A 22,049-nucleotide genomic window follows, 5' to 3' on the forward strand; every position below is an offset into this window, starting at 1 on the left:
CCAGTAAGTGGGATAAACCGTTGATTCAGTCCAGCTGGCATATTATAGGTGCAGGCTGGTCATCAGTTTTAGGTTCGTTTTCAGTCATTATAATACATTTTCCCCCAGTGGCAAACTAATGCTGCTCTACGTAAAGCTGGGCGGCTGTCGAGGCATTGCAGGGTTATTATGTGTTTATTTCTATGTGTCCGTTTGGTAGGTAAATTAAACCATTTACAAGCGGGAAAGCATCTGTGTCATTTTTGCGTTGGCTATTCAAAAATAGCAGATCTACAAGCTCAAGCTTAAGACATCTGCTATTTTGGAACATTTTAGAAAAATCTTGAAAGTGAGAACCACTAAAAATGCATTTTCTAGAATCGGTCTCGGGTCTTAAACGGTTTCAAATGTTCATAAAATCTAAGTTTTTTCAAATTGTTTCGAAAACATTTTTGCACCTTTTTGACAAAATATCTGTAAAAAAAACATCGGCAATCGGTGGTCTAAGACACTTAAAAAATCAGGATCGGCATCCGACCCGACATTCTGTCATCGGTCGGGCTCTATAGTTGGAGGTGACAGGTGGACAAGAGGCCACGACATGCAACTCAGGTCCCAGGATGGATTTGAACTCGGGGCTTTGCAATTACGCGGTCAGAGCACTAACTGATCGAGCTACCAGGATGCCCCTCTGGGACAATCTTTTTTTATTTATTTATATTTACAGTGGAAAGAATATCACCACCAACGCCTCAGAGAAAGAAATACTTTTTCCACCTGTGCGGTCATTTTTTTTATTTATTTTTACCTTGCCCCATTTACAGGTCACAGCATCTACCCGACGCAATATTGTTTCTTTGATGGGAGTCGATTCCTATATAATAGTGTTGCCAAAGGTGACTGACGTGCACTGTATGGTTGCAGGAGGGATGCCATGTCCTTCAAATGGGGCAGGGCTCCATGCACTCGCTGCGGGTTTTCTCCATCCCAGTGCAATCATGCTGCAGTTTTCACGAGGTTAGATTGATTCCTTCGTACTAATGGTTCAATTTCGGCATAATTCAATCGCAACATTCTCCCCGGGTACTTTACACATTTTATATTGAGTTTATAATAACGTCTTGACAGCTAGATGAGCCAAGAATCTCTGGTGGTTTAATTTGCCTGCTAATTCCTCATGCTTAACACACTTAACATGCCAAATGAGATCTAATACACAGTGCTGACATCCTCCCACTGTGCGCAGTCCTCGCCGCGCCGAGCCAGGTGCACAAACCTGGCGGTCACCTGGAACGGCGTTAATTTTGGGGGGGCGGCGAGAGCCAAGAAACCAGCCTGTGGGCTGAAAATGGCTTGATACAAATCCCTAGACGTGCAGGGATATCTATGGTGGGAGGCAGTCGTGGAAAAAAGTACTCAAATGTTTTACTTAAGTAAAAGTATCAATAGTGCAATGTAGAAGTACTCTGTTACAAGTAAAAGTCCTGAATAAAAAATATACATGATTAAAAGTACAAAAGTATTGGTATCAAAATGTACTTAAAGTAACAAAAGCAAAAGTACTAAAATGTTTGAAAATAGCAGATCTACAAGCTCACAACGCGTCACGTTGCGACGCGTTGTGAGCTTGTAGATCGACTAGGTATAAAAAAGGGCTAAAGTGGTTAATGTATGTTTTATGATATAATAATTTATATCTGAAAAGTAACTAGTAACTAAAGTTTTCAAACAATTGTCGCGGAGTAAAAGTACAATATTTGCCTCTGAGATGTATAGGAGTAGAAGTAAAAGTACTGAAAATGGGAAATACTCGAGTAAAGTAAAAAGTACAGTACAGTACTTGAGTAAATGTACTTAGTTACTTTACACCACTGGGGAACAGTGAAAAAGGAGCACCTCCCTCCCATCCACCAATCATCTCGTAGAGTCTTGTACGTCCAAAACCTTGACTTTTCAGGAAATGGAAAAAAGAGTCAGTGTAGTTATATATACAAGCTCTTGTTATTACTTTTCATTGGTTAAAGATTTGTAAAACCCATTGACAGACTTAAAGGGATAGGGATTGACAGACTGCACATCTAGGGATAGGGATAGTTCACCCAAACAATTGCTTTTTTTCTATTGTTTATAGTCACCCCATGGAGACTTGAATTCATGGATTTTTTTTTGTCTCATTCCTAAGCCAATAATTTGATGACCAGCGGCCCAGTAGGCATGCAGCGGTTCCGGTAGGAGACACAAACCAGAACCGCTGCTGCAATTATTGGTTTAGGAATATGCAACAAAAAAATTATAATCCAAGAATTCAAGTCTGGGGTGACTAACCACTTGCACTTTCATTATTTTTGTCAAAAAGCAGCGAAAATATCAGACGTACAAGCTTCATGATGTGACATGTTGCGAGCTCGCAGTGTGGCTATATTTTTGAGTGACAACCGTTGCACGATGAAATAAGACATTAATTCAGGTCAAAAGAGAAAATAAAAAAAGTTTAAAATGAAATACACGAGATACAGGATTCCCTGCGATGTAAAAAGTTGCCCTCCTCAGCAGAGCTCTAGCTGTTCCTGCAGAACTAACTGGGTGTCCAACAGCTACTGGACTGTCTGTTCCGGACTTCTTCTCCTGGGTGTGAATGTGTGTAATCACGTGCATGAATGTGAAGCAGACCAGCGCTGATGAAGAGGAGGAGGAGGGTGCATGCTCAGCGAAAAACGTTTTCCCCGGAGGAATAATGGTTAAAACAAGCAGTGGTGGAAAGTAACTACGTGCATTTACTCAAGTACCCTACAACAGTACCTACATTTTTGAGCATGTACATTTTTCAATATACTTCTACTGCACCACAGCTCAGAGACAATTTTTTTTACTGCACCTCAATTATTTGACAGCTTCAGTTACTAAAAAAAATGTGGATTTAGATTATTATAACAAAACATACATTTAATATATTTTATATATTATTATTTATATATTGTATGCTGTACTTTTACTTTTAACAGAGTATTTCTACATTGTAGTAGCCTATTGCTACATTAAGACCTGGAACGCATCTGTGTAATTTTTTTGATTTGAGCTAAAAAGCATTATTTTACACTTTGGCTATTCAAAAATAGCAGATCTACAAGCTCATAGCGCGGCACCGAGTGCCGCACTATGAGCTTGTAGATCTGCTATTTTCGAAAAATCAAGAAAACGTGTGCACATCTTTAAATATATATCTTTTAAAGTGAACATTTGTGACTCAAATCTTTGCTTCTGGGGGGTCCCTGGAATTAAACATTTTGAGATGGGGGTCCGTGGCCAAATAATACATATACATTTTGAGGTCCTAGACATGAAAAAGTTTGAGGACCACTGACAAAGCAACATAAGTTATTTAAAAAAAAAAAATTAAGATTTTGAAGACATTTTGTAGAATCATGCCTCAGGTCTTCATGGGTTAAGAACGTACCACCACTGAAAACAAGGCATCGCCACAGGCCTGACCAGCTGTCTCATGGTGTTGTTGCCCAGAGGTTCCGACCTGGAAAGAAGAAGGAGCAGACATCGACCTGTGGTTGTATTGCGCAGAGGGGGGGGGGGGGGGGGACAGGTCAATCCAAAAAATGCCATCTGTATGCACCGAGTTCTTGCGGGAGGGAAGACTCTGCCGGCCGTGTTCTTCTTTTGCAATGCAAATGGGGCCCCGTCGTTTAATATAATGCAAAATTCAAACGTCTGGCTTACACGGAGTGAAGGGACATGTAAACAAGCAAATCAAATCAAAACACTGCTGGCGGTATAACCAGATTCACAGTGCATGAATACAGCCATGGCGCCAGGAGGATTGCAATTTTTAAAAATAAATATCTGTTTGGCAATCTGCCCTTTTAAGATCCTTTGCCATCTGGTGAATTGAGAAATATAAAGTCATTTAATATCTTGGCATCTCCTGAGTCTTGTACACACAACCTTCATGCGAGGCTTGTACAGTATACCATCATATTACTGTAGAATGTTCTTCACTATGGATCAATGCCATGCGTGCAGTGTACAGTATATCGATGGCCAAAATGCAAAACCTCCTATGTGCAAATGTCATGATTTTTGGATTTCACTGTGGATGAGGACTATAGGCTATGCTGCACATGCTCAGTCTGTCTGCAAGATAGTCCCACCCCTCATTTTGTCAGAAAAAGTCATTTGACTAAAACCTCCTATCTTGTTCAGTGCCAATTAGTGCTAAAATGTTGAAGCGCAAAACCTCTTATCTGCACCAGAACTAGTTGAGCAGCAGACAGAGTTGAAACTTGGGAATTCTATGTTATGTAGACAGTCTAAATGTCTTTCAGTTTGTAGTCATCTATTATTTTCAAAATAAAAAAGTGTCTTCCCCCCTTACTAGTTAAGTATTTGTTAGTAACTCTGTCAAGTTAATTGCATTGCCTTGCTGATTGCTAATGATTAGTGTCAGGTGGTGACACTTTTATCACACCAAGAGTGTGAGTTGATAAAAAAAAGATTAATGGTAATACTTGATACAGTACTGTAGAATGTCTTGATCTCAAAATGAGCATAAAAAAAGCATTATTTAACAAAAATAATGTTTGTTTGTAAGCCTAACTATTTCTAGGTAAAAACCTCCTATGTGCATCTATGTAGATAGGAGGTCATTTTTAGGTATAGATAGGAGGTTTTGGCATTGAACATTTTTGTACTTGTGGTTAGAGGTTGTCATTGCTGCTTAAATGTGAACGTCCATGTCGTGATTTTTTATTAATTGCAGATCAAAATCACACGTGAACACCGTGGCAGCCAACAACCCTGTGAAAATATTGTGTTGTGTCGGTTGGGGGGTATGAGGGTATGGGGGTGGGATGGGGTTTGGAGTTATAGGGTGTGGGAGGTGTGGGTGGTGGTTGGGGGGTGCATGAGGGTTTGGGTGGGTGGAGTTTGGGGGTTGTGGTGTGCTGGTTGGGGGCATGGGGACCGGGGGTTCTGGGAGTGGGGGTAATGGGTTGGGGGGGTTTGGGGGTATGAGGGTATGGGGTTTGTGGGAGTGCGGGAGTATTGCAGGTGGTGGAGTTGGGGGTAGAGGGTACGGGGGGGATTATGTTGAGGGGGGCATAGGCCAGTTAGGCCGGATCATACAGGATAGGGTCTTTGTGATGCAAAAGTGTGGTCTAGCCAACACCAACTCAGGACTCCTGAAGTGGGATGGGGTTTTGAGTTAGGGAGGTGGAGAGGTGTGGGCTGGCAGTTGGGGGGGGGGGGGGGGTTGTGGGAGTGGGGGAGTATTGCAGTAGGTGGAGTTGGGGGGTATAGGGTATGGGGGGGATTATGTTGAGGGGGGCATAGGCCAGTTAGGCCGGATCACACAGGATAGGGTCTTTGCGATGCGAGAGTGTGGTCTAGCCAACACCAACTCGGGACCCCTGAAGTGGGATGGGGTTTTGAGTTATGGAGGTGGAGAGGTGTGGGCTGGCAGTTGGGGGGGGGGGGGGGTTGTGGGAGCGGGGGAGTATTGCAGGTGGTGGAGTTGGGGGTAGAGGGTACGGGGGGGGATTATGTTGAGGGGGGCATAGGCCAGTTAGGCCGGATCATACAGGATAAGGTCTTTGTGATGCAAAAGTGTGGTCTAGCCAACACCAACTCAGGACTCCTGAAGTGGGATGGGGTTTTGAGTTAGGGAGGTGGAGAGGTGTGGGCTGGCAGTTGGGGGGGTTGTGGGAGGGGGGGAGTATTGCAGTAGGTGGAGTTGGGGGGTATAGGGTATGGGGGGGATTATGTTGAGGGGGGCATAGGCCAGTTAGGCCGGATCACACAGGATAGGGTCTTTGCGATGCGAGAGTGTGGTCTAGCCAACACCAACTCGGGACCCCTGAAGTGGGATGGGGTTTTGAGTTATGGAGGTGGAGAGGTGTGGGCTGGCAGTTGGGGGGGGGAGGTTGTGGGAGTGGGGGAGTATTGCAGGTGGTGGAGTTGGGGGTAGAGGGTATGGGGGGGATTATGTTGAGGGGGGCATGGGTCAGTTAGGCCGGATCATATAGAATAGGGTCTTTGCGATGCGATGTGTGAGTGTGGTCTACTCTAGCCAACACCAACTTGGGACTCCTGAATCGCTGCCCTCCACACTCTCCTATCTAGCATCAGGGTCTTGAGGTCTACAGTATTGTTGGCTAAGCTGTTACGCCGAAGTGCATCTACGTAGGTGGTGCACTTCTTGTCTCTCCTGGCTTTGCCCTGGGTTGGCTCTCATAGTGTTAGTTTGCTTGCCACTAGTTATGGGTCCCTGACGCAGTGCCCTGCCTCATCCTTCTCTCTCTGACTTTGTCTGTGACCCATGGTAGGTTCCTGTAGAGGACCACATTTCTGATGTGGTCCGTCCATGTGACTCCTAGTGCCATTCATAGCATTCTTGTGTAGACTCCATCCAAGGCCCTTTCCTGTTGTGCTGTGACGGTCCATGTCTCAGCCCCATACAGCAGTACTGACTCCATTGTAGCTATACGAACAGCCGCCTCTTGAGGTCTTCTCCCATGTCTGATTTCCACACTCTCCTCATCCCATGCAAGGCATTCCAGTCAAGTGCCCCCCGGACCTTCAGGTCCTGTTCCGTTGAAGCAGTCCAGGCCCAGGTTATTAGAAGTCCTGGACTGCCTCGAGTAGCTTGTCTCCATCATCTGAACCATCTTCTCAGGAACTCCATAGGCCCGGAGAATGTTCATCAGATTCCCCGGTGGATGGTGCCAAAAGCCTTTTGGAAGTCATGAAGGTGATCACCACTGAAAGATTCCGCTCCTTACTCCTTCCAGTATCCTCCTCAGCACCAGTATTTGCCCAAGTTTCTCATTACAGGGTCTAAGATGGGTCTAAGACGGTTGAGGATCTTCCTGTTAGCCGTCTTGGCAACTTGTGAGCTCAGGCTAATGCCTTGGTGAGTTCGCCTGACTTTGGTACTGGATCGATGATCATTTTGCTCCACAGCTTCGGCAGCTTGCTAGACGTGTGTGCTTGATAAAATCCAACACCACCTCGTCTATGGGCACATACATCAGAACCTCTGCTGTCACTCCATCTTCCCCGCAGCTCTTGCCTCACTTGATAGTAGCCTTGGCCCTCTGGTACTCATCCATGGTGAACCGTCTGGTTTGGGAAGGTCATGGAAGACAGGAGCATCGGATCATCCTCTTCTTCGGTTGAAGGAGGATTTCCTAGGAGTGTTTTGAAGTGCTGGTACCATGTTTCAACTCGTTCCTCTGCGCTTTCTCCCCAGATCTTGGAAGTCTGAGAAGAGCTTCTGCCAGAAATGTCATTGATGAGCTTCCAGCTCTTGCCATGTTTCTGGTTAACATGCACTCTTTATTGTCCCTGATCTTTTGGGTCAGCTCCCGTTGTTCCAGTTGCATACACTTGCTATAGCTCCTCCTTCCTCCGCTTATATTCCTCCCTCAGACCCTCTCCTTTTTGGTCAGCGACAAAGTCCCTGTGTGCTGCTCTCATCTCCTCCCTGGCTGTGGTGATTCTAGGGTCAAGGCATCCGTCCTTCCTCCTTGCTTATAGGATCTTTAAGACATTCAATGATCTTACATACTATTCCACTATCCACACCGGACACAAGGTTGGTGATCCAGTTGTATGAGTTAGGGGAGTTGGAGGGCATGGAGGGTTTGGGTGGGTGGGGTTTGGGGGGGTGTTGTGCTGGTTGGGGGGAATGGGGGTTGTGGGAGTGGGGGGGTATTTCAGGTGGTGGAGTTGAGGGTATAGGGGGGATTATGTCGAGGGGTGCCTGGGCCAGTTGTTTTGTAGTCCACCTAATTGTTGTTGTTTTTGGAAAAAAGTCTACTAACCATTTCATCCATTGAAAATGCGCTAGCGTATACCCACGACCACGCACATCTCGTGCAGGAAATGATTATTGTATACCTCAGAAAACAAACCTAGACCACACCACTGATGCAACTGTTTGCAGCTGTAAATGTATGTATTTACAGCCTGTACTATTTATCATTATTTAGTTATGCAATCAATTAACATCACAGTGCAAAAGCTCCTATCTGCAGAATTATCCAGGAAAAGTGGGGAAAAACCTCCTATCTGCATTTGCAATATGAGATCAGTGTAATTAACATATAATATTGTAATATAATCCAGAAATCCAGAAACGGTGAATTATGTGATGGTGTCATAAAAAAATTGCATTGTGCAAAAAAGATACAACATTTTGTAGTTTTCTTTTTCATTTTCCCAACAATGTAAAATTTTCAGATAGGAGGTTTTGCGTTTTGGCCATCGATATACGAAAGACATATGCTATCGAGTCAGTCAACAGTGTATCCTGCAATGTCACGCTCGTGCAATGCAAGCCTGCACAAGCTGCTCCGCCTCCCCCCACCATGGGCTCTGAAAGCACTTCATTTGGCCCTTCGTATGGAAAAGAGCCATTTGTAAAGTTATTGCTCGATTAATACCCTTTCCTTTTTAAATAGCCAGCGTATTGACTTAATGCCTAGTGCGTTGGGCTCAGGACAAAGGCCTGATTTTGTCTGCATACACCTAAAGTATTGTATTTCCCATATATCTTTAATGCATTATAGATAACTTCATAAAGCATTACAAAGCAGCCATAATGAGTTATTGCTAAGGGTAGCTATAAGCCTTCAAAATGCATTATGATTTTTTGACGTACACATTATCAACAATCTCGAGGCGATATACTATTGCTTAGTTAGATTGTAACATTTTATAAGGCGCTTACTGTAGTCACACGATCCATTTAGCATGAAAATGTCTCTAGACTTAGAACACATTTGACCTGTGTTGGCTCTGTACTCTAATAAGCGCACTATAATGCATTATAAAACGTGATTAGGATGCATTATAGACCCAACCTTTATGTAAAGTGCACTAGCACTTTGAGATTTGTTCAAATGTAAAGTGCACTATAAGTACAATTCAGTATTATTATTATTATTGTTGTTATTGTTACTACCAGTGGTGGAAAAAGTACTCAAATTATTTATTTAAGTAAAAGTACCAATGTTGCAATATAAAAATACTCGGTTACAAGTAAAAGTACAAAAGTATTGGCATCAAAATGTACTTAAAGTACCAAAAGTAAAAGTACAAAAATGTTTGAAAATAGCAGATCTACAAGCTCACAACACGTCGCGTTGTGAGCTTGTAGATCGGCTATTTTCAAATAGCCTTGGTATAAAATAGAGCTGAAGTGGTTAATGTATGTTTCATAATATTATAATGTATATCTGAAAAGTAACTAGCTACTAAAGTTTTCAAATAACTGTAGTGGAGTAAAAGTGCAATATTTGCCTCTGAGATGTAGTGGAGTAAAAGTAAAAGTATTGTAAATGGACATTACTCAAGTAAAGTACATATACCTAAAATGTGTGCTTAAGTACAATACTTAAGTAAATGTACTTAGTTACTTTCCACCACTGGTTACTACTATAATTATCATAATATGAATCCCCCCCCCCCCCCGACACACACACACACACACACACACACACACACACACACACACACACACACACACTCGCACGCAAGCACACCCAAAAGTGCAAGTATAGGTGACGTCAGCTGCTGCTGCATTATCAGCTCTCAGAAACCCTTCACAACAGACATTCTTAACGCGTACGACGGCACGCCCACGCTCGTCCCACTTCACTCTCTCCCTATTGTCCGAGCGTTGCAAGACTGTCAGTCACTGCATTGTGCAGAGGAGGAGCTCGGGCCGAGCAGGGAAAACAATAGGTTCCACATTATTAAGGGTCCATTTTCTGTTGTTAAATCCGGGCATGGAAGCTTATCCATTAAGCAAGTCATATCTCATGAGCCCGAAAATCAAATAAGCCAAGTCATTTTGGGATATTTCTCCCCCTCCCCCCCCCCCACCCTCAGTGCTATTTTCAATAGCCACATTAGTGTCTCATGAGTGAGAAAATGAGTTTTTCCTACCTCCCACCATTTCATTATCAGAGCAATCTCCCAGCGCAAAGTCTAATTCCTTTAGTAAGGCCCCTGTTTCTGCATTAAGCCAGAGAGAGGGAGATGGAGAGAGCGGAGGGAGAGAAAGAGAGTCAGAGAGTGAGAGAGAGAACGAGAGAGAGAGACAGAGAGAGAAAGAGAGAGAGTGAGAGAGAGTGAGAGAGAGAGAGAGAGAGAGAGAGAGAGAGAGAGAGGGGGAGAGGGAGAGAGAGAGAGAGAGAGAGAGAGAGAGAGAGAGAGAGAGAGAGAGAGAGAGAGAGAGAGAAACACTTCACAAGTAAAATAATTTGCAAGCCAATTCATGAATATACACAGGCGTACGGGCATAGAGAAGGGCCTGCAAAAAAATACCCACCATAAGTGCCCACCACCAGCCCACACACATAGCTTTTCTATCCTTTTTCTGGTCTCTTTTACTCTCCTTCACATATGTCTCCTTCAGACTGTCATAGAACCACACAAACAAACAGTAATGCCTGCAGAGAGAGAGAGAGACAGAAAGAAAACAACCATTCTGCCAAGGAATTATGCCCACGATTACATCTTTACCAAATGCAAACTATTATGCGACTCTCCTTGAAATGTATCTAGGGCAAATAATATGGAATAGATAACGCTAAACTGCACGGATAACAAAAGACTACCTTTTCACGGAGACTCTGAGAGCTCATTCTACGAGAGTGGTTCAGCAAAGTGCGATTGTTTTGTGCAAACAGTCAATAACGAGTCTATAGCCTGTGTGCATCTTCATAAACAACTTCACTCTATTGAATCACTCACACATGCACACGCACGCGCGCGCACAACACAGACGAGTGGAGACATTTTTTGTGTTTAGTCATTAGGTTGCAGATGGTTGCGTTTGAGCATAAGGTCAGAATGGTTGTCATTAGGATAGTGACGGTTAAGATTAGGTAAATGGTTGTCCTTGGGCATTAAGTTAGTGAGGGTATAGATTAGGTAAACGGTTGTCTTTGGGCATTATGTTAGATGGGTTTGTTGTGGTGAAGGTCAGGGTAAGGATCTTTGAGGGTTGGTTAGCAAACAAATTGCATGACCGAGCCATGACCGATATATACGCTATACTCATACAGTAAGTACATTGCAGTGTAATACTATTTCTACCTGGCCTTGGCAAATACTTGCGTGCACGCACGCACACACACACGCACACACACACGCACCCCGCCAATCACTCCCCCATTCACAGATGACATCGATTCCCAGAGACAATAACCTGCATTATGTAGTGTCCTGTACTGTGCATGAATCATCATCTATTGATCCACTAATTCCCACCCAGTCATTACTGCGGACGCATGCAGGGACATGGGCTTCACATGAAAAAAACACACACTGGAACACACACACACACACACACACACACACACACACACACACACACACACACACACACACACACACACACACACACACACACACACACACACACACACACACACACTGCATGGACGGGCAGTAGTTAAATGACTCGACACTCTGAAGGAAGCCATACATCAAGCTGTAGTTGTGTGTGTGTGTGTGTGTGTGTGTGTGTGTGTGTGTGTGTGTGTGTGTGTGTGTGTGTGTGTGTGTGTGTGGGGGTGGGGGGGAGTGGGGCATGCTGCTGTGTCCAGGCATCACCAAGGCTCCACTGTGGAGTCAGTAACGCTACGGTCGCCATTTATCAAACGACAGGGCTACTGCGGCTCCGGATCAACGGGTGCAGCCGCCATTAAACAAACAAACAAACAAAAACCGGTGGAACCTGATGAATACGACGCGGGCTGCCCAGTGGGAGGGGAGGTTAGCACACGGAGGGGTGAGGAAAGAACACAGACAGGGGGGAAGAAAACACAGACGTGCTCGCAGAGAAATGCACACGCAAAGCACAACAGGAGCTAAAAAAAACACCCCCAACATCTCTCTCTCTCCCTCTGTGTGTGTGTGTGTCTCTCTCTCCCCTTGGCTCAGGCAAGGACAAAAACACCATCTATCTTTTAAAATATATTTTACACACAACCACACACACACACACACACGACACACACAAGACACACACAAGCACACACACAATCACTTAGGCGCTTTACATTACACTGAAATGTGATACATGGTTGTCATCCACAGTTGTCAAACACTCTCGGCAGCCATTTTGTTACAAAGAACATGGAATGGAGTGTCCCCAGGCCCCAGGCATATATACTCTGTCTGGTGACAACAACACTTAAAACCAGTGCAGACTGGGTAATAAGACGCACTAGAAGTGTAAGGTACATACATTTACAGCATTTTCCATGCCTGACAGTATTCGAAAGACCTGGCGTTCTGCCACACACACACACACACACACACACACACACACACACACACACACACACACACACACACACACAGAAAGACCCTGCAATTCGCTCACTCTAAATGATACACTATGTATGCTATATATATATATTTCGGACTAAATCTACAGGCAAACCCTGCCTGGTGACAGCGACATTTAAAATCAGTCCAGACTGGGTAATAAGACACACAAGAACGGTATATATAGGGTACAGAGATTTACTGCATGTTCTGCCACAGAAGACTGGAGTTTTCTCACTCTAAACTAGTATGTATAATACTGTATAGTATTTGAACTCAATCTAAATACCTAAGGACGAGTGCACATCGATTTAACAACATGAACCCGATGTGGACTTTCTGCCCAAATAGCTGATCTACAAGCTCACAACGCATCACATTGTGTCATGTTGTGAGCTTTTAGATTGGCCATTTTTGGCGAAGAGATTTGTTGTAGAGGGTAAAACAGGAGGGGTTCTAGTATAGCCCCCTGGGGGACTCTGGTCAGCTATACAGTTTAAGTGGAGATGTTGCTTGGCCAAGAGGACAGATGCAATTGCCCTTAAGACACAATTATGGTGGCTCAAAGGAAAGGTAGAAAATATATAGGCCTATATAAAAACGAAAATGCTTATTGATGGTTTGCTCTCTATCACATCTAAGCATTCCCATTGCCGTCACATGGAGAGGAAATAAGAAAACCAAAATGTATATTAAAAAAAATATAGGAGACTTGGGAAACACAAGGCAATAACGCTAATTGCACCTAAATTAAATACAAAAAGGGGTAATCCATTTTTATGTGAGATATTTCAATTGGTCTAAATCTGTATCCCAGAACATTTTGGGTATGAACCTACATTCTTCAAGAACATAATTTCATGCAACATTCCGATCCAACAGCAACTCAGCCTAACGGTGCATTCTGTCGGTGTTTACAAGCCAAGCATTTTAGGAATGTAACTTTCTACCAAAATGTGCTATATATTTTCTCTCTAACCATTGAAATGAAAAACATTACATTCCAGAAAGAATAACAGTCCGACATGACATTGTATTCTGGTTCCAGACTGGACCTCTGAATGACATTTTTATATTTTCCAAGATCAAACTTTTGTTCTTTCAATTCTACAAAGCACAGTGCTGGGCAGCTATAGTGTAGCCTAATGGATTGACAAACTGCTGCCAGTTACTAGAAGAAAGCTGGTTTTACTGTTAATGGAAGGTTGCCTGCGCAAATTCCCAGAATGTAAAACTGGGTGGGGGGTATTGAGCGGCCAAAGGGCTCTGTCCTTCCTTTTAAGTGCCTTCAAGCAAGGAATTGAACCCACAACTCTTGAATTTGGGCAGCCTGTTTGGTCTACAACATGAAATGGTGGATACTACATCCTTTACATACCATATACACCCCCACAACCAAGGTTTTTCAAAGTGCATGTACTTGTCTATATCTACGTGACAATACATCTCTTGAATCTATATTCTAATACTGTACGTAGGCTATACTCCATCGTCAAAATTTGCAGATCTACAAGCTCACGCCTCACAACATGTCACAGTGCTTTGTGAGCTTGTAGATCGCCAATTTCCGGCACAGGCTTCATTCATTCATACAGACTTACAGTACCAAAGTAAGAGATCAATTAAGTCCTCAGTGCTTATATAACCGTATGGCTTTGCATTTACTTCCCTCGATCGTCCACAAACATCATGTTAACATGATTGCCATTGCATCTCAAGATCATTAGGTGTATATTTCAAAACAAAACACACTGTGTTCAAAGAAAACAACAGCAACAACCTCATTTTAAACTCAATCTCTCCCATAAACGTATGCATAGGAAGGCTGGGATGAAAGTGACAAATATATAGAAGGCAAAATAAATATATATTATCAATATAAACAGCTCGGTAATTACAGGCAGGTGCGATGGGGGTTTGGCGTGTGTGTGTGTGTGTGTGTGTGTGTGTGTGTGTGTGTGTGTGTGTGTGTGTGTGTGTGTGTGTGTGTGTGTGTGTGTAGGGGGGGGTTGCATGGTGGAATCAGCACTACTGATGAGCATTTGAACATTTTTTACATGCCTGAAGGAATTCCATTAACCACTCTGATTAAAGTAATCATTGGAGCCATCGGTGCCTGTCAGATGCCATCCCTGCCCTCTCAATTACCCAAATCTCCTTGAACTCAATTGCTCGCATCATCATGAAGGTGGATGGGAGGGGGCGCGCCGTGCGGGCACGCACACCACCGCGCCACGTGGGGCGTGGATCGAGGCTGCGAGGGAGAGGGAGGCATCTCAGTGTCAGTGTGTGTGTGTGTGGGGGGGGTGCAAGAGGGGGCGAGCGAGGCAGCACGGGAGCATATGGAATCTGTCCACACCACCTACAATGAAACCCCACTCCCCCCCTTTCTCTCTCTCTCTCCTCTGTCTAGGGGATATGCAAGATGTCCGCCGATCAGCCTAATTAGCACTGGCACATAGAGGCGCGGGCCTACGTGGGGGGTACAGTCCGTGCCGAGGTCAAGTAGAATTTGCGGGTACTAGCACCCACCCCCCCCCCGTCACACAGTCACACACACACACACACACACACACACACACACACACACACCTCCCTCAGAAGCAGATACACAGAAATTACAGTACGGAATTCTCCCAAAATGCACCGGTTATACGTGTTATCACAGCAGGAAACCACTTGGTTTTCTCATTTGCTACTGGTAATATCCGGAACAGCGATCATGCGATTCGTCTAATGGATGTGTAACTGATGTTTCTTCCAATTTCTGACAACTGAGCAGGAAGGAAAAATAATAAATGAATACATAAAATGCTAACTTGGCCTCTGTGATGTCTATTTCTTAGCCCACAACACAATCTGCATTGTATCATGTTAGATTATTATGTAACGGTTCTTATGCAATGTGAGGCAACACACTCAGACATTTCAACAATACTTGTGTTCTTCCCTCCGAACGCAAGTACTTCTTTTTCAACTCGACGCCCTTAACACCCCCCGATCCGCTCTCGGAAAGTTTTCCCCCGTCTAAACTTTCTGGCGCTCGTCTTGGCAACGTCCAGCCATCTGGTAGCTAAGTAAACAAATCATTAAAGGATGAGATGGGATTTGAGAATTATTAGTTGGCCCAGGTGTGGTATACCCATCTTGTTGGCTCGAACGGCGGAACTATGCTCACATGGGGGAAGCAGCTCCGCGCCGATTTTGTACCTCCACACCCTGTTTATGTTTATGGAGACGATCTTGTCTGTGTACCAACCAACCAACGATCCTACGAGCCAATAACAGCCAGATTCAAAGCGACCTGAATCCCAAATGCTGACACGCGCTTCCCCGTCGCTATGTTGCACGATTGTGTAGCGTTGCCAATTTTGTTCTGCAAAGCACTGAAGGTAGTTTAATACTAAATTACAGTTAGTATTTAACCGCTTACTGTATACTTCATTGTACGACAAATAGTGAAAATAGTCGATCTACAACTCACAACGTGTTGTTGTCATGCAACACGTTGTGAGCTTGTAGATCTGCTATTTTGGTTTGGTCAGCAATTTTGTGAAAAAAAATCTACATTTTTCACCTATAATGACAAGCCCAAAACATGCCAGGTTGTGTACTGTATCGTCTCTGTCGGGTAGAAACCTCATATGTCCAAAACTGTCCAAAACAAAAATAGCAAAAGTAGCAGATCTGCAAGCTCAAAATGTGTCGCTTTTCGAGCTTGTAGATCTGCTACTTTTGGTGCTTTTGTGTGACGCTGCAGTATGATCAAGTAGGTCGTTAATTTACCAAAAAACACACACAAAGTTAAAGTACGGAGATAGGAGATTTCTGCCCGACAACAACGGTTATCTGTGTACTGGTATACTGGAGCAAGCATCATCTGCTGAACCATTTGCACCTCTTGCTGGACCATTTCCATCTCAGTGTTCTGAACCAACAGCCTTGATCAGCTGATGTACCACAGGTATTATCTGACACACATTACAGTGCACAGTTCTCCCAGCGTGCACCTGCACCAGTCCTATACTGCCCTACAAAGCCAAATTGCAGCAAAGAATTAAACTGATAAAAAAAAAAGGCTTTAACCCATTATGATCTGAGGCCGATTCTACAAAATGCTTTCTAAATCAGTAGTTGTCAAACTTTTTTATAATTCAGTGTTATTCAACATTTTTCAAACACTTTCAATTATGTCTAAAATCTTCAAAAATAGCAGATGTACAAGCTCGCAGCGCGGCACGAAGTGACGCGCTGTGAGCTTGTACATCTGCTATTTTTGAATAGCCAACGCTAAAATCTAAAATGACACTGACGCTTTCCCGGGTTTTAATGGGTTAAGGTGGTTCAATTGGCCAGCCAAATGGGTTATTGGTATTATAAGTGATATTGCACTTGCAATTGTCTATCTATCTGTTCATGAGGTTAATTATTTATCCCCCAAAATCATGAAGGCTGATTTGGCTTTTGAGACAAATAATTCAATGTGTCCGAAAACGTACTTAATGCATTGTGGCTTTGTAGAGTAGTCTAGACATTCCCATCTAATACTGGAACAGCGATCCCTCTCCAATTCATCTAATGGATGTCTAATGGATCTCTATGCCAGTGGTTCTCAAAGTGGGGTCCAGGTCCCCCAGGGGGTACTATGAGGGGGTTCCAGGGGGTCCCCAGCAAAATTTGTTAAAGGAGTAGTTCACCCCAAAAAAATCGTATTTTCTATCAATTACACACCCCATGAAGCCTTGAATTCATGGAGATTTTCTTAGTATTTGTCGCATTCCTAAGCCAATAATTTGATGACCTGTGGAGTTTCTGGTAGGAGACTCAGATTCTTTGAGTCTCCGCGGGTCATCAAATTATTGGCTTGAGAATGCGACAAAAACAAAACAATCTTCATGAATTAAAGGCTACATGGGGTGAGTAATCGATAGAAAAAAAGTCATTTTGGGGTAAACTATCCATTTAATATAGAATCAGAACCACTTTAACCCCTAAATACATTGGCTATTTGAAAATAGTCATTCTACAACCTCACAACGCGCCACGATGCGATGTGTTGTGAGCTTGTAGATCTGCTATTTTCTAAACATTCACAAATCTTGAAAGTATTTTCAAAATACATATCGTTTTGGGGGTCCTTGAACATGTTTGAGAACCACTGCCTTATGCCTACATCACAATCTGCATTGTATCACGTTTGATTCACTCGGTAGAGAGGCAACACACTTTAAAATAAAACATCTCACCAAAACAAAGGTCGTTCTGTGAACACAATAAGTGCTTCTCTAAACCAGTGTTTCTCAAATGGGTGTTATAGTACATAGGGCTTCTAAAAACTATCTGCTATTGGCTATTTATTCCTCTCTCTTAAAATAAGTTACAAAACTATCATACACACAGCCAACAACAATCAATACAAAATAAAAAAAAGTTGCCAGCTAGCTTGCTGCAAAACTTTTTGACTTGACCTGAGGGAGTTTCGATGATGAGAGCAAAAGGAAGAAAAATCTAACAAACAATAACAGATAAGTGGTTGAAACCTACGACTTAACCCAAGGGTTCCCAAACTTTTCTGGCAGCGAGCCCCTAAAAATAATCGTATTTGAACTGGGGACCCCCCACCCTAAGAAGCACTTGGAATTGTGGGCATTACATTTAGTTTCACCCAGTTCTACAGATAAATATGGTGGAAATAGCCGATCTACAAGCTCACAACGCCTCGCAGTTCACAATGTTTGCCTCTTTCTTACTGTTGAGTGAGAAAACAAGGTTGCACATTAAGCTAATCATTACAATAATTTGGGAACCACTGACCACTGATTTAGATTTTTACCATTGTTTTGTACTTTGGCTATTCAAAAATTAGCAGATATACAAGCTCATAGCACGGCACCGAGTGCCTCGCATTGCGCTTGTAGATCTGCTATTTTGGAAAATTCATGACAATTTGTGCAAATCTTTGAATATATATATTTTCTTTCTTAAGCGAACATTTGTGACTCAAATATTTGCTTCTGGGGGGGGGGGGGGTTGTCCTGGAACTAAATATTTTGAGATGGGGGTCTGCTGCCAAATACATATCATTTTGGGGGTCCTTAACATGAAAAAGTTAGAGAACCACTGATATTATAGCAACACAAGTGTTTCAGAAAACTGGATTTGGAAAACTGGATTTAAAAGACATTTGTAGAATCGGCCTCAGGTCTTAATGAGTTTAATCAAGGACAAAGCCGAAGAACCCATGAAAAAAAAAAGAACTTAAGATAGTTTGAGAACCACAGCCCTAATCACCTGACAGTAGGGTGATTGCATAGTCACACCCTGGCCAGACCAGTGGGTTCAGAAGACCACACACACACAGCACTAATCCAACACAGACAGAGATGACACATTTTTGCCTTAATTGATCCACCATCCCACAGGGAACATAGTGTAGTGAGTCACATCGAAGCTCTGAAAACACTGCAAATCCAGGTACGGGTATTAAAACGCTGTGTACTTCCTTCAAAGCCTCCCCCGGTTTAAAACGGCAAGAATTCATCTGACGATTTAAAGCATTATTTGAACAGCGAGAGACTTTTTACACACGCATGCATACGCACGCCCACGCGTACACACAGGCACATGCAACGGCTGGCTGGATTTGCAAACTCATTCTTCCATTTAGTCGAGAATAGGAGAGCTCGTTTCAGGGTCAGAGCAACAATGGCAGTTCCATGCAAAGTGAAGAGGGTCACAGAAATACGCACACGCACACACACACACACACACACACACACACACACACACACACACACACACAGTATACAGTACGAATACACAAGTGTGCATGCACATGAAGAGCCATTTGGAGTACATGATTGATTGTGTAATTGTGATGATTTTTTTTGTCATTGTGGGAACAGTCTGAAAAAGAAAAATCGAATAAAACCGAGGAATTGATTGTTGTCCGACTGACATTCTAAACCCTTTTGCTATACTGTCACCTCCCACACAACCTACTGTAGCCACCCTGTGTAAGCTGTTACAGATGTCACCTCTCCTTAGTTGTCACACACCCACGACAAATGAATGCATGGTTTGCAGCGTGGCTGTATGAAAAGCTACACAAAAGCCCGACAAAATAGCCTCATGTCAACCACTGTAAACATAATGAACTATCACACTGAGCATCTCTTATAAAAGCCACGTTGATCACGGTGCGATCACGATGCCACCACGAAATACCCCAAACCGATTTTCAACAGCGAAAAACACGACGCGTCGTTTGAAAATCATGGTCAAACATCATGGTCAAACATCATGGTCATATGATGGAGTAGACAAGTGGTTTTCAACCTTTTTCATGCCAAGGACCCCTAAATTGATATACATTTGGCCACGGACCACCATCTGAAAATATTTTGTGCCAGGCAGGGACCCCCAGAAGCAAATTTATGAGTTAAAAATGTTCGCTTTACAAAATATACCTTCAAAGATATGCACATATTTTAAAGATTTTTCAAAAATAGCAGATCTACAAGCTCATAGCGCGGCACTCGGTGCCGCGCTATGAGCTTGTATATGTGCTATTTTTGAATAGCCAAAGCTAAGTGGTTAAAATTATTGTGCCGCTATGTTAACTAATTTCGCTGGGGACCCCCTGGTATCCCCCCAAGGACCACTGGTGGTCCCCGGACCACTGGGTGAGAACCACTGGAGTAGACTATCAGTTAGCCACATGAATCTTAGCGTACCTATTTTGGAACAAACATTCTGTGAAAAATAGCAGATCTACACGTCACGATGCATTGCGAGCTTGTAGTCTGGCTATTTTCTGCAAGTATATTTAGGGTAGAGCTAAAACAGGAGGGACCCTATAGTATGGAGCCCTTGGGAATCTGGTCAACTAACTAAGTATAGGGTGTTTAAATGGTTAGCGTTGATGTTGTTGGAACACTTGTTGGCCATGACGCACGTCCCGTTGCTACACACATGAACACAGCAGGCACATCTCCTGTACACTCTGTTCCAGGACTCATCTCATCTCCCAAACGGTGCCTTCTGTTCCCTTTCTGGGATGCTATGAAAAGCTCCATCACACCAAAGGACCCTGATTAGACCCTGTATAATATCTAGATAGATAGATATGTTTTTCTTATTATATTCTGGAACAGCAGCTCTATGATTTCTGCATATTATGAGGGCGTGTGGTTATGAATAGTAGGGTAATATGAAGATACAACACGACCACGGACACAAAACAAAAAAACAACTAGCAATTCAACGCAATAGTAGAGTAATGAATGCCACTATCTATCTTAGTGAGGTAACATTGGATTGCTAAATTGCAAGGCTCTCTGCACAGCGAGAATGGTGTCACAGTCTTATCCTCTGCATTTTTTATAGGCCTGTTTTGCATACCAGAAATGAAGTGAGTTTGTGTGAACAGTGACTTGCAGTACAACCAAAGTGTACACTCATTCCTCCTTTTGTATAACTAGCTGTAAAAGATCAGGGAAGATTATGAACCAATCGACCAAGGATGAAGCTAATGGTTCACAGATACACAACCGTTAATGCTGCTTTATTCTCTTATTGATGTCAAAAGTGTTGCATCCGTTGCCATTATCCAAATACCAAAAATTGACCGCACATTTTTTAAGTCGACACCAAATGGCGTTATTACAAATTAACCAATCAACACGTGCCAGGCAGTAATGCTGATGTTGTTGTCATGGTTTAATTGCAAGGGGACAGCCTCAGATAATGTACATTGATTGAAACATATTGATCAGAATCTCTGTTGAAACACTAACCGCCCCTTTTGAGCAATGCATGTACCGCATCTTTATCTGCATGGATGGAGCCCACAAGCAAAGCTGGGATTCAATTACATTTCTTTTTCAAAAAACAATTTAGATGTTCACAAACAAAACAAAACCGAAAGTAACTTTTTAGACCATGAAACATGTATGAAACGAAATACCTGAAGATTCAGACTGGATGACGTCATGAATTTGGGTTTTTTGAAGATGCAGTTTCAATTAATCATCTGACTTTTAACCACAACTGGCTGAAAATGCAAAATGGCCTCCATTCATATCACCAGCAACAGCCTGAGGTCCCCCACAAGCACATGATATGAACCTGACATCATATTTATTTGATGACATTAACATAGTTTGGTCAATATAGTGCAATAAGTGCAAAGCAATCAAAACAAATAAAATTGATAAGGGATAGAGAATTTGCGAATGCTCGTAGTATAAAAATAGGTGTTACATTGATTAAAATAGCAGTAGTACACAACATAATTATTACTTCAAATATCATTTATGAATTTTCATTTTTGATAACATATCAACTCTACATATTAAGAATGAATACCCATATTCATTTTTAATATAATAGTCTCCTTTATGAGAGCTCACAAAGGCCATCTCGCCTCCCAATTTCGAAAAGTGCAGAAAGCAATACAAAGACATTTTCTTTTCTTTCTTTTTTTTCTCTTTTTCTTTTTTTTCTCGTCTCAACTTCTTCAAATGACGCAGTCTCTTTTGAACACTGGGGGGGGTGGTGGGGTGGGGATAGGGGGTGTGCCACTTCAAATAAAAAGCCACTTTTACAATGCCGAGCTACAGTAAATGATAGTACAAACATAAGCCTTTTTCATCGGAGGATGGTGGAGTATGATGACACAGGTAATACTGATGTGGAATCAAAAGTTTTGAAAA

This window comes from Gymnoscopelus braueri (genome assembly GCF_963280865.1).
Source record: "Gymnoscopelus braueri genome assembly, chromosome: 24".
In the NCBI taxonomy this organism is placed as follows: domain Eukaryota; kingdom Metazoa; phylum Chordata; class Actinopteri; order Myctophiformes; family Myctophidae; genus Gymnoscopelus; species Gymnoscopelus braueri.